This window comes from Trachypithecus francoisi, unplaced genomic scaffold, assembly GCF_009764315.1.
Source record: "Trachypithecus francoisi isolate TF-2019V2 unplaced genomic scaffold, Tfra_2.0 Lachesis_group1, whole genome shotgun sequence".
Classification (NCBI taxonomy): Eukaryota; Metazoa; Chordata; class Mammalia; order Primates; family Cercopithecidae; genus Trachypithecus; species Trachypithecus francoisi.
In genome coordinates this window covers 53,996,046-54,002,045 of record NW_022681454.1, presented here as the reverse complement: position 1 = coordinate 54,002,045, position 6,000 = coordinate 53,996,046, and the positions used below count along the sequence as shown (strand labels likewise).

The 6,000-nt window shown below is 39.3% G+C and overlaps 1 long non-coding RNA gene across 1 annotated transcript in view; it reads left to right on the top strand.

Moving 5' to 3' along the window:
* Positions 1-383: 383 nt before the first annotated feature.
* Positions 384-6,000, top strand: part of LOC117085420 — a 31,625-nt gene continuing 26,008 nt past the window's right edge. Inside the window, exon 1 of the long non-coding RNA XR_004437949.1 lies at positions 384-557. This is a non-coding gene — a long non-coding RNA (uncharacterized LOC117085420). The remainder of the gene's footprint in view (positions 558-6,000) is intronic.

The following is a 6,000-nucleotide window of genomic DNA, read 5'->3' as shown; positions in this document are numbered from 1 at the left end:
TCAAGCAAAACAACTAAGCTAAGACATGTTTAAAAAGTTTGAAAAGAAAGCTGTAAGGAAATACAAGGGGAGGGGTTGTTAGATATGAATTCTAAATTTCTATTCCAAGAATTAATATGTCAGTATGTTCAGTTCTTTGCCTTTTACTTTTAAACTTAACTTCCTCATAAAGCAATCTTTTTCGATTACCTACTCCACCCTGACTCATTCCGACCACCTGCTCCACCCTGACTCACTCCCTTCACCTGGTCTACCCTGACTCATTCCAATCACCTGCTCCACCCTGACTCACTCCCTTCACCTGCTCCACCCTGACTCACTCCCTTCACCTGCTCCACCCTGACTCACTCCCTTCACCTGCTCCACGCTGACTCATTCCAACCACCTGCTCCACCCTGACTCATTCTGATCACCTGCTACCTGCTCTGCTCTGACTCCCACCAAAGCACTCACCCCATCATTCTCTTTAAATTAGCCAATTGGAATTAGCTTAGCCTGTGCAGTCTAACCCTAGCCAATAGGGGAACAACACAGCAGAAGTGGCCACGTTGTCAGAGGTAAGAACCCCTGCCCCTCCCTTGTCCAAGTGTGCGCTCGCCATTGCTCCATCTGTAAGGGCGCACCCTTCTATATAGAAGTACCTTATCTTGCTGAGAATTAAAAAGAAAATATGAAAAAAGAAAAAAAGAAAATGAACAGTGTCTCTCACCAGGTGTCCTGGAATTATTTATTTGAAAACAGCTTTGGAAAGAATTTGGCCAGAAGGAGCTTCCCTTTTCAGTGCTTTCATTTCTTAGACTCCCCATGACTACTTTCCTTACCAACTTCAACCTAAACCCCATTCAATTAGCTAGTCCTAGGGATTTAAAATTTTTCTTTAACCTCTTCTCTCCTCTCCACTACCTTATTTTTGTCCCTTGTTGTCTTCTACTTGGATTTTTGTAGTAACTCTAATCAAAATCTCCGTCACCTGGTCTTGTCCCCTCAAATTCATCTTCCACTCAATTACCAGTAACTTAGCCAATGAACATCTCATTATGCTGTTTTCTTTCTTAAATAAATCTTATTATTCCATATTGCCAAAAGAAGAAAGTTCAAGTTTTCAAACATTTTGTACTAAGCTCTGAATTACCTAGTTCTGACCTCTTCAATCCTATCTCTCACTTTCCCTACTTTGAAAATTTTTTTCTAAACTGCTTATAATCATCTTGCACTTTATTAATTCTGTTATCTTTGATGACAATGACTTGTTCATATTTCTTTGCCTGAAAAGCTCCTAAATAATCCTATGGATATCTCTCCAGATTTACCTGTGCCAGGAAGCCCTTCTAGACCACTCAGGGCATAATAGTGTTCTTTTCCCTGTGTTGTATTTTGGCCTTACTCTTATCATATCAAACATATCATATCATATTACATTATATCATATCATATCTTGTTTTTAGTTTATCTGTTTGAGGTCTGGACTGTGAGATACTTGAAAGCTACTATAAAATCACATCTTATTGATATGAGGATTCTCAACATCCTTTATAACACGTCTTAGTACATTTGTCCTGCTATAACAGAGTAACACAGACTGAGTAATTTATAAAGAACAGAAATTTGTTTCCCACAGTTCTGAGGTGTGGGAAGTCCACGATCAAGATGTCAGCATCTGGTGTGGGCCTTCTTGCTTCCTCCTTACATGGTAAAAGACAGAAGGGCAAGATAGGGTGAACCTGCTATTGCAAGCCCTTATTATAGTAGCATTAATCCATTCATGAGGGTAGGGTCCTCATGACCTAAACACCTGCCAAAAGACCTAACCTCCTTCCACTGTATTATTGAGGATTAAGTTTCCAACACATGAATTTTGGGGAACACATTTAGAGTATAGCAGTAGGTCCCCAATAAACACTTGTTTGATAAAAATATAAATGCTGACTATTATAGTAATGTGTATCATCTTTCTATGTGCCAGACACTAGACTAAGTACTTTGCAAACATTTTATCATTTAATTCTCCTAACAAATCTAGGAGATGAGCACTATTTGATTTTCATTTAAGAAATGAGAAACTGAGGCTCAGAGAAAATATGTAACTTGCTTTAGGTCACAGCAAGTGATGGAGCCAGGGTTATAATGCAAGTCCGACCAGCTTTTTTAAGTGCTCTGCTAAACACAACTAGAAATTTGGGATACATCAGGCAACAAAGCATAAAGATCTCTGATCTTGAGGAGCTTATATTCTAGTGAAGTGACAGAAAATAAAGAGCAAACATAGTAACTAAGCTAATTGTATAGTAGATTGGAAGGTGATATCGGGGATATCTCAACTCTGGGTCATTGCTTTGTTACTCTAATGACCAGTCTTGGTTTTGTGAATTCAGGGCTGGCCAGAGCCTCCCGTGTGTGCCAGATAGAATATTTTGGTGAAATGACATGATTAATTAAATGAGTTAATAAAGGTGAAAATATGTTATAAACCTGTTTCATAGCTGATTATTGCAGAACATCACTGCTTTCTAAAGTATTAGCTGGTAAACCTGAGAGGAGGCAACCCAGGACTCATAGATACTAAGCAATACCCCAGCCTTTCTGCTTAAATCAAATCCCTGGTGCTACTGGGGAGATGGGAGAGGATGGGGGTGCACTTGAAGAACAGAGCAGAGATTAAAGATCTGTTCAGGGAGATGTGTCTATTTCCCCTTAGATAGCCAGTATGGGCAACATTCATGGATGTTTTGCCACTTTCCTCTTGGGGTGCACGAATAAAAGTTCTGAAGGTATAATAATGCTGCTCCACAAGGAGGCCACAGCTGAGTCATTTTTCAAAGGACCTATAATATTTACATAAAATATACAAATTACAATGTGAGCAAGTAATGCTAAGTGCTGAATATTGGATGCAAATTAATAACTTCCATAAAAGTTTCCAGAAGGCAATGATGATTGAAATCAGGCAGATTGTGAAGGCTTTAGAGAGGCGGTAAGGTTTGAAGTGTGCCTCGAAAAGAGGCACAGTTCTTCTTACAGATACCATGTAGGTAAGACCAGGAATCACTGTGCCCTCCCGTAACTAAAGAGTAGGCATGCAGCCCGGTCCAGGTTAATTAAATGTTATTTTCCTGGGATTTGGCTCTTGAGACAAAGAGTGATGCAAGGCCAAAAAGTTGCTGACACTCACTTTTTCTGGTATTAGGACCCTGAGAATACTATCTTTTAGTTCCTATAACTTAGGTTCTACTTTGATTGTTATCCTTTCTGAGTCTGTCATGGCTTTTTGCTTGTTTGTTTTCTTTTATTGTTGTTTCTTCTTGCTCTAGCTTTTCCTTCAATTCTGATATATTTTGATACATTTTTTTTTCTATTAAGTTTGTTTGTTTGTTTGTTTGTTTTTTTGAGACGGAGTCTCGCTCTGTTGCCCAGGCTGGAGTGCAGTGGCACGATCTCGGCTCACTGCAAGCTCTGCCTCCCGGGTTCACGCCATTCTCCTGCCTCAGGCTCCCGAGTCGCTGGGACTACAGGCGCCCGCCACCAGGCCCGGCTAATTTTTTGTATTTTTAGTAGAGACGGGCTTTCACCGTGTTAGCCAGGATGGTCTCGATCTCCTGATCTTGTGATCCCCCCCGCCTCGGCCTCCCAAAGTGCTGGGATTACAGGCGTGAGCCACCGCGCCCGGCCTCCTATTAAGTTTTTAAGAGTCAGTTTCTGTTTCTTGTGCCTGGAGAATCCTGACTGATATAGGGGCTTTAGAAAACTCTGTGGAGTTTAAGGACAAAGGTGGTATCTTTCCTTTTTGTGTATATCCAGCAATAATGCCTGGCTCTAACACATGATTTTAATTAATATTAACTGAAATAAAATGTGTGTGCATGAACTGGATTGAGTGGAAGTATTCATGTGATGGGATGAGAAAAAGTAATATAAAGAAAGTTATGGGGACTACGTTGAGGAAGGCCTTGAAAGACAGATTGAAGCCTCAATTTTGGGGACATTGGGAAGTCTTGTAAGTTTTTGCACACAAGGTTGCAGGGTGTGATGAGTGAGGGAGTGATATAAGAACAGGGTTTTAGGAAGGTTAACTGAACAGGCAAAGAAACAACTAACACTTATCAATGCTTTCCAGGCTGCAGTGCAAATGTTTCCTAGCAATTAACTCACCAATTCCTCACAACTGTCTACAGCTGAGTACCATCATTATCTTATCCCCAGTTTACAGATGAGGAAGCAGAGGCACAGACTTGCCAAACAATTTACCAGTCAAACAGCAAATGGCAAACATGGGCAGTCTGAAAAGCATTTAATTATTACACTCTACTGTCTCCCTCCATTGTATGGCTATACAGATGGAGAAACAACAACAACAACAACAACAAACATTCTCAAGGAGACAGTAAAGAATCCAACTGTAGAAATGATGAGGCATAGATAAATAAATAGATATCATAAAGTAAGAGTTGTCAGGACTTGGCCGCACTGGATGTGGGCTAATATAAGATAAAATCAAGGCCCATTAAGTACTTAGCTAGTAATTTATCCACTAATTTCATCAACATTTATTGAGTACCCACCAAATATCATGCAGTTATATCTGCTAGTGATACCACAGTGCACAAGGCAGACAATTTCTTTGTTGTCAAGTCTACATTCTAATACAAGATAAGTGACTAATAAATAAGTAAATAAAAAATATCAGGTAGCAATAAGTGCTATGATGAAAATAAAAGAATAAGGTGATAGAAATGGATTAGGATCTTGATTACATAGACAGTACTCAAGGAAGGCCTCTCTGACTCTAAGGAATTAGCATGTACACAATGAGGAATTATATCCCTATTATCTGCCACAGAGCCTATCAGGCTTTCCAAGGGAGAGAATACAGTCATGGGTTCTTAGTTTCTGTTTCTGATTAGGCCAATAACTCTCCTTCCTCAGAGAGAGAGAAACTAAACACCATGGCTACAGGCTTCTAAAAGCCTAAAACAAAACAAAACAGAACAACAACGACAAAATAAGGTGGGTTGGACAAGCTCTAGGCCCTTTAACAAATATTTGCTGAATGAGTGAATGAAGTGATTTGAGGAACTTGAAAAGCAAGAAATTACATTTTTCCAGGATGTGTGGGACTGTCATGAAAGAAACAAAACTTCTTTCAATGACCTGAATGATGGGAATTAACCAACCTTCTAAAGATCTAGGGACAAAGTGTGCTGGCAGGGGGACCAGCAAGCACAAAGCCCCAAGAAAAGAATGAGTGGCATGCTTGGCTTGCTTGAAGAACTCAAGTTAGGCAAGTGTATCTGGGATGTAGTGGGAAAAGAGTATAAAGAGGTGAAGGCAGAGAAGTAAACATAGCCCACATTATACAAGATGCTGGATGACAGGCTTAGGGGTTTTAATTTGGAAGGTTTAAATAGAACAGTTACATAATATAAATTCTGTTTTTTAAAAAAGTAACTCTGGCCAATGTGTGAAAAAGGAATTATAGCATGACAGGAGTAGAAGCCATGAAATATGTTAGGAGGCAATAGTAGAAGTCCAGTTTGTAGCTATTGAGATGGAGTTCATGGAAATATTTCAGAGGTAAATTGACAAGACTTGCTGATGGGTTAGATATAGCAAAGAGAGGGAAGGAAAGGTTTTCTAAATGTTTCCTGGATCAACTAGATAGATTGGGATATATTAATAAATTTCCTAGAGCAAACAGATAGATTGTGATGTATTGATGACTGTTTAAAAAACCAAAGAGAAAGATTAAGTTTTGTAAATCTCAGAAGTTTTGTTTGAGGCACGTTAATGAGTTGAGTTGCATATTAGAAATTCCAGTGGAAATGTCAAGAGGTCAATTGGATTCTAAAAGCCTATTTCAGATGAGGTTCAAGGCTAGAGAAATAAATTTCACATCATTGGAAATAGGGAATTCTTTAATTCCATGGAACTGGATGAAAATGCCTAGTGAGAGAGTGTAGAATAAAGAAGAAAAGGATCTCCAGCTACAAACTCTGAGGCTTTCCA